Consider the following 8,005-nt stretch of genomic DNA (forward strand, 5'->3'; position numbering starts at 1 on the left):
CATAAAATCAGGCCAAGAATGTTCACTCCTGTCCCTACTAATACTGTATGCAGTCCACTAAAGCAAAGACTATTTTTTTGTTTACGGTGACCAAATGTTCATTTGTTTTGAAGTGTTACAGGTAATATGTTGCTAATAGTAACTTAAAGAATATTTCAAACAATCTATTTTTGAAAATAAAATTGGACTCAGTGTTACTGTCACTCATATGTGAGGTTACATGTAGCTCTAGCTCTTAGAAACCTTTCCCAACAGAGGGCAAGCCTATGGAACTGTTCTAAGCAGATAGAAATCACCAGGTATGATTAAAAATAAATTAAAACATACCAATGTACCTTTTCAGCTGAGATCTAAAGTATGAGTAAGAGTTAACTGCATTAAGAGTTTTAAGAGTGTTTCAGACAGAGGGAAATGTGTAAATGTCTTAAGTTGAAACAAGCATGTCTTTAAAAGTATGAGGGAAGATCAAGACTCAGAGAGAGCTAGCTAATCAAGTCAGGGAGTGAGTTGAAGCCACTTAGAATCATCAGGACAGGGAGAGAATATTCAAATGAAGAAAACTATAGCTAAGAATTTGAGCATATAGTTATTAGCAAAAATCTTCTCCAAATAAGATTCGAATATACAAAGAGTTTGCAGAAGTGTAAGTTTAGTCCAATCTTTTTCATGTGTACTGCGTACCTTTTAGAGACATACATTACCACTGAGAAACAGCTAGCAGCCAGGAAGTAATTCTAAGGAAGACAGGATCTATTACCCAATGACAAAATAACTTGGTTTAGTTATTTTTAATATTTTTAATGTTAAATCATAGAAATGTAAATTTTTTCATCTATACTACCTCATTTGGTTCAACTCCTCCTTACTCACAGAGGATGGAGTTAAGGAGTCGAGAAATTAAGTCATGGTCTGTGTTCCATGGCCAATGTAGGGCAGAAGAATTGAAGGGTATCATGCCCAATATATTGAGACCACACAACCACCATGTCTAGATGAGCAGGTAAGCTTCTCAAAATACATCTTTCAATTATAGACAGACAAAACAATGAGCTAAACTGCTATTGGAAATTGTCACTCAATGGGTTCTCCAGGAAGTAGGCTTCGAAACAGAGATCAGCATTTATCGGAGAGTGTTTTATAATGGACACCTGCAAGGGGGAAAGGCAAAAGCAGAATTGGCAGAGAAAGAAGGTGTGCTGTGGTACAGGCACAGGACCCTTCAGGATTATCTAGAGAACCAGGCCTCTTCACCATGCATCAGTCTGTCAGTGTGTTTGGACTGTCCAGGAATGGAGCACGTGACTTTCTTCAGAAGAGACAGTTCTGAGTGCTGGTAACCACACCCACTAAGCAGCTGATGCAGGCATCTGTCATGCCTGTACAGAGAGATCTGGACAGCACAGTACAAGGTCCATGGCAGAAGGACCTCTGCTTCCTACCACCTCCACTGCCACTACCTTGGCCAAACCAACATCCGTTGGACTGTTGCAATAGCTTTCTGGATGGTCTCCTTCAAGTTTAGCCCTGTAACAGTGCAACAGCCATATCACAGATAAGGGTTGACCTCAAAATACAAATGAAATCACATCATTGCTTTACTGGAAACCCTCCAATGAATTAGCATCTTGCACATAGCAAAATCTAAATCCTTTACTACAGTTTGTAAGGCTCTACTTGATTTGACTTCTAATTTTCATTTTTTTCCCTCTGTTTTTTTATCATAAATACAATGTGCAGATTTCAAGTGTACAGTATGATGAGTTTGGGCAAATGCACATACCCCCATGGAACCACCCCAATTAGGAAAAAGAACCATTTTAGAAAGCTCTCTTACAGTCACCTGTCTTTCCATCTACCTCCAAATTTTCAGCTGTGACTGCTATATTCATATTTTAAAGATTTTGAAGCAATTTAAAATAATGATAAACAGAGTTGGGTAAGTATATTTCATTTTTCTAGGAACAGCCTAGATCTTTTTTTTTTTTTTTTTTTTTCGGTGTATCACCTACAGGGAGGCAGGGATGACAAACTACTAATATCCAGAACCAGTTTCTTCCAAAAAGAACACACATATGTGTTAAACTTACATCACCCTAAAGCCATTATTATGTGTAAAGTGGTACAAGTCAAATTAGCATTTTGCAGTGGTTACAAAAAATTCATGTTTCATTTCCTGGTGTAAGCATATATGCCTACATTTGTGCACAATAACTGTCTTCTGGTTTGAGTTTATTTTGCTTATAGGAATATAAATGTAAAAGAATTGAACGTATTCCTTTAAGGACAATTACACTGCTATAAGTAAACAAAATGGATGTCACTGCCCTTAATTCTAGGCAACAATAATAACTTTAGGATGAATTAGACTCATGCCAGTGCAGAAAATAATGGTTCTAAATAGGTACAGATGTATAAGGAGTTTGTTGTAGTTCTTGCTGGACATTCCTCAGCATGAACCAAAATGTATTATTTCATAAGACTGATTTTGGCGAAGAAATTTCCCGTTAGCTTTTGGTGTTTTTATTAGGTGGGTTACAACTTAAAACTAAGTGAGAGATTTCAAATGTTTTAAACTTATCCCGCTGGATGTTTTTCCACATAGCAAATCTTCTTAAAATAACTTTGATTGCAACCAAGGGTATGCATTAGTCACACTTTATGGAATTCATCCAAAGATCTCTAGAGTAGCTGGATAGGTCAGTGAGAAGAATGAAGAAGGGAAGGGTGATAGGACTAGTGGTGGTGGTGCTAGATTCTTGGTGCTTCAGCACAGTGGTAGGTAGGTCACTGAGCTGAGGTAGCTTAGCACAGCATAGGGTAGGGTCTGGGGCCTCTAACTGTTAAGAACTGGAAAGCAGTAGGCAATTCTTCCTGGAACATAGCATCTAAGATCACTCCTTTCAGATTATCTGAGATGACTACTCCGTTTTGATGACCCTTATAGTGAGAAATTCTGCAAATTTAAATAACATCCTATAATTTATAGAAAATGTTGTACTAAATTCATAGAGGACATAAATTATTTTATCTATTTAAATACAAACTTTTATAAGCAATTAAATTCATGTGTTTTAATATTCAAACAGGCCCCATTAACATAGATCTAAGTAGTACTTCATAAAAACATGGTTTAGAGTTTTAAAAAATAAACATGTTTGCAGCTCTGGAGCCTGCAAATAAACGAGTCCCCACTCCCTGAGCCATACACAAGTACTGGTCCATGGCCTGTTAGGAACCAGGTTGTACAGCAGGTGGTGAGCAGCAGTCAAATGAGTGAATCTTCATTTGTATTTACAGCCACTCCCCATCACTCACGTTACTGCCTGCATTCTGTCTTCCGTCAGATCAACAGTGGCATTAGATTCTAATAGGAGCTACCAGATGGGACCATTGAATTGCAGGAACACAAGTCCAGGGCCCCCACTGATTCAGCTTTATGGTGAGTTGTATAATTATTTCATTATGCATTATAATATAATAATAATGGGAGGGGAAGCTCAATAAATGCAATCACTTGAGTCACCCTGAAATTATCACCACTCCTCCCTCCCCAGTTGGTGAACAAATTGTCTTCCTAAACTGGTCTCTGATGCCAAAAAGGTTGGGAGTTTCTATGCAAATGAATTCCTTAAACCATTATTCCAGGAAGAATTATGTTCTTAGTTATTTCTTAGAAACATACTGAGACTCAGAGTAGTTTTCAGATTGTTCAGTAGCATAATCTTGAGAACAACAAATCAAAGAATAATTTAATATTATTTAAGTATAGGTATGACCCAAGTTGATTACAGTCATCACCTTAGTCACATGGAGATGTCATGACAAATTTGTGTTGAACTAGAGAATGTTTATATATATTTTGAGTATGAGTGTCAGGAGGGGAAAAAAAAACAGAAAACAAACTCTATAGATTTCAAATGATTGAGCTTTAAAATCTAATTTTAGCTTACCAAAATCAGATCAGGAAACAATAAATTTTCAGCATTAGAAAGTTTGAAAATTACACAAAATTCAAACTGCATGGTGAGCCATGAGAAATCCCTCTTCCCTATTACCCAGACCACAGGGCCAGCCTAGAATTGAGCATCACTGTTTTTGGGTTTTGTTGTTGTTTTGTTTTGTTGAGAGAGATTTTTGCTACAGGGCACATGCACTTGCCAAAGAGACAGAGAGACAGAATGTGAGAAATCACCCCTGCCCCACAAGTGAGATGGCCAAGCTGTAATCCCTTCTCCTCCATTCTCCTCTTGGGATCTTGGACACACATGCACATGTGCCCAGCATGAGTTTGAGGTCTCCACGTCTGGGACACGAACAGCAGTTGGCCATGTGAATATCCAGCAATGTAACCATTTTGCCATCTGCTGGCCAAATAGAATTTATCATCTTTAACATGTACTCAAGGTGGTTATTTATTTTAAGTTACATTTTAATTATATAAGAAATAACAATGTATTGTCAAAATACTTCTGCTATCTTCTCATATATATATATATATATATGTGTGTGTGTGTGTGTGTGTGTCTGTGTATGTGTATGTGTATATATATATATCACAGGCAATACCTTGACTGCCATTGTAGGTAACTATCATTTCTTTTTTTGGTTATCATTTTATTTTAATATGAATCTTCGTGGACTTTTTTCTTATATTTTGCATATAGTATGTGTACCCACATGGTTGTTGAGAAATGGTTATTTTTTGCATGTGTTTTTATGTGTTACCACAATGAGAACATAATAATCCATAAATGAACATTTTTGGTTCAATAACTTATTTTCATGAATCTATCCTTTACATATTACATTATATGCATCATTTATATACTACATATAGAATATATTTATATACTATATACTTTATAGTATTATATATAATATACATATTCCATTATATACATCATTTATATACTATATATAATATAGATACTATATATAATATAGTATTACATATACATTTTATGTAAATATACATTATGTGTAAATCTAGCTGATTTTTTAATGGAAACACAGTATAAAGTATGACTAAATATGAATATGAAAATTTTAGTCATCATCCTACTAATAGACATATTATTTTCAATTGTTTGATATTTTAATTAATGCTGCAATGAATATCCACTCCACCCATAAAATTCATTATGCATGTAAAACAAATTTTTCCAATTAGTAGTGGAATTAATGCATGGTGGTATGTTTTAAATGTTATTAATACATATTGGTGTGGGGCCAGCAGGTGATGTGGTAGTTAAGGCACTGGACTTCTACATGGCTAACTCCTACATGGCCAATTCTGGACCAGGCAGCTCGTTCTCTCACTTTCTCTCTCTCTCTTTCTCATGAGTACATGCATACTACAGCAAATCAAATAGCAATAAAAAAGAAAATTAAATAACTAGTTCTTTAAAAAAAAAAAAAGCATATTGTTGGGCCAGTCCATGGCATGGTGGGTACGATCCTAGATCCCAAAAGAAGGGAGAAATGGAGAAGAAATTGTGCATTGCCCCGTAAGAGTGCTTTCCCAGTTTTCCTTCTGTCTCTTTCTCTCTGTCTCTCTCCAGCTAGCATACACACCCTCTGGCAATGTTTTTCTTTAAAGTCTAAAAAACACATATTGCCAAATTGCTTTATTAAGTAATTACTCAGGGCCAGCCTGTGGTATTGTGGTTAAGATGGCTGGGTCCCACATCGCCAACTTCATTGTTCAAGTCCCTGGCTAAAATGCTTTAAAAACACACTGAGTGCATGAGCACATGTGTGTGTGTGCCCAAAATCCTAAAAGGAGGGAGAAACAGGGGTAAAAGGATTGCCACATGACATTCACCATGGGGGTGGCCTTTTCACTTTCCCTCTCTCCTCTCTCCTCTCTCTCTCTCTCTCTCTCTCTGCTGAGTAGATGCACCTTCTGATAAATTGAAAATAACAATAAAAAAGCAATTGTACTAATTTATGTTTACCCTTTGCCCATTTTTATTTGGAGTTTTTTGCTTAGGCTTCTTACCTCTCTTCCCCACTCTTCGAATAAACTTTTGTTGTTGTTGTTAATTCTGGAATAATGTTGGATTTACAAAAAGTTTCCAAGTAGTACAGACAGTTCCTATATTCCTCTTGCCTGATTTCCCCTATTCTTACATTTCACATCACTTGATACATGTGTCAAAACTAAGAAATTAACAATGACACATTACTGTTCATTAAACTCCAAACTTTATTTGGAATTTGCTAGTTTTTCCACTAACATATGTCTTTCTTTTTTTTTGTGTGTGTGTGTTATTCTTTTTTTTTAATTTATTTTTTTATTTTTATTATCATCATAATCTTCTTTATATTACATTGGATTACATATAACTTTACAGTGTATTACATTGTTTTTTCAAAAGGGAATGCCATGCATGTCAGTCAGTACAGAGACATTAATCTCCCCACTTCAACATTCCATATCTTTTCTGTTTTCCCCAATCATTATTTTTATTATTCTAATTATTTTTATAAAACAGTCAATTGCTATTTCTCGTTTTGCTTGTAAAAATACTTTGCCCATCATGAAATACTTCTCAGACCAATCCAGTTGAGAATACTATACATGTCATCATCAACAGTTAATAACCCCTATCTGTTTCTCACTAACGTCCTGTCTCTCTATTGTTCACTTGCTATCTTTCTCTATCCTCTTCTCTTCACTTACCCCATTCCACACTGTCCTATTCTCATTAAGTACCTTCACTGTGTTTATGTCCTCCGAATTTTTGCTCTCTATTATAGAGTGCGGATAGTCGGTATATATTGAGTGGATACATACAATATCTTTCTTTCATAGCCTGGCTTACTTCACTCAGCAATAGATCCTCCATATCTGACCATTTTCTATCAAATTCCAGGGTCTTGTTATTTTTTATGGCTGAGTAGTATTCCATAGAGTATATATACCACACTTTTCCAATCCATTCATCAGTTTGTGGACATTTAGGTTGGTTCCATGTCTTGGCAATTGTGAATAATGCTGCAATAAACATGGATGTGCAAGCACTTTTCTGACTGAGCGTTCTCCTGTCTTTTGGGTAAATACCCAGAAGTGGGATTGCTGGATCAAATGGTAGTTCTATTTGTAGATCTTTGAGGAACCTCCATATTGTTCTCCACAGTGGTTGAACTAGTTTACATTCCCACCAACAGTGTAGGAGGGTTCCCTTTTCACCACATCCCCGCCAACACTTATCACTTTTTATATTCTTAATCTTTGCCATTCTGACAGGGGTTAGGTGGTATCTCATTGTGGTTTTTATCTGCATTTCCCTTATGATGAGGGATGTCGAGCATTTCCTCATATGCTTTTTGGCTGTTCGTATGTCTTCCTTAGAGAGACTTTTGTTCAGCTCACTTTCCCATCTTTTAATCGGGTTAATCATTTTTTTTCGCATAAGGCACTTGAGTTCCCTATGTATTCTCGTTATCAGTCCCTTGTCTGAGGCATATTTAACAAAAATATTTTCCCATTCTGAGGGTTGTCGGTTCACACTTGTTACTGTGTCCTTTGCTGTGCAGAAACTTCTTAGTCTAATATAGTCCCACTTGTCTATTTTAGGGATTATTGCCTGTGCTTTGGGAGTCTTATTTAAGAAGTCTTTGCCTACTCCAATGTCTCCCAGAGTTTCCCCAGCATTTTCCACAAGTAGTTTTATTGTCTGAGGTCTTAGGTTCAGATCTTTGATCCATTTTGAGTTGACTGTTGTTAATGGTGAAAGATGGGGGTTCAGTTTCATCTTTCTGCAGGTGGATACCCAGTTTTTCCAGCACCATTTACTAAAGAGGTTTTCCTTTTCCCAATGGATTGACTGATATCCTTTGTCAAAGATCAGTTGGCTATAAGCTTTGGGAGTTATTTCTGGGGTCTCTATTCTCTTCCATTGGTCCACATGTCTGTTTTTATGCCAATACCATGCTGTTTTGATGACCACAGCTTTATAGTATATCTTAGGATCAGGGAGTGATATGCCTCCTACTCCAT

Source organism: Tupaia chinensis, unplaced genomic scaffold, assembly GCF_000334495.1.
Source record: "Tupaia chinensis unplaced genomic scaffold, TupChi_1.0 Scaffold143247_2, whole genome shotgun sequence".
NCBI lineage: Eukaryota > Metazoa > Chordata > Mammalia > Scandentia > Tupaiidae > Tupaia > Tupaia belangeri.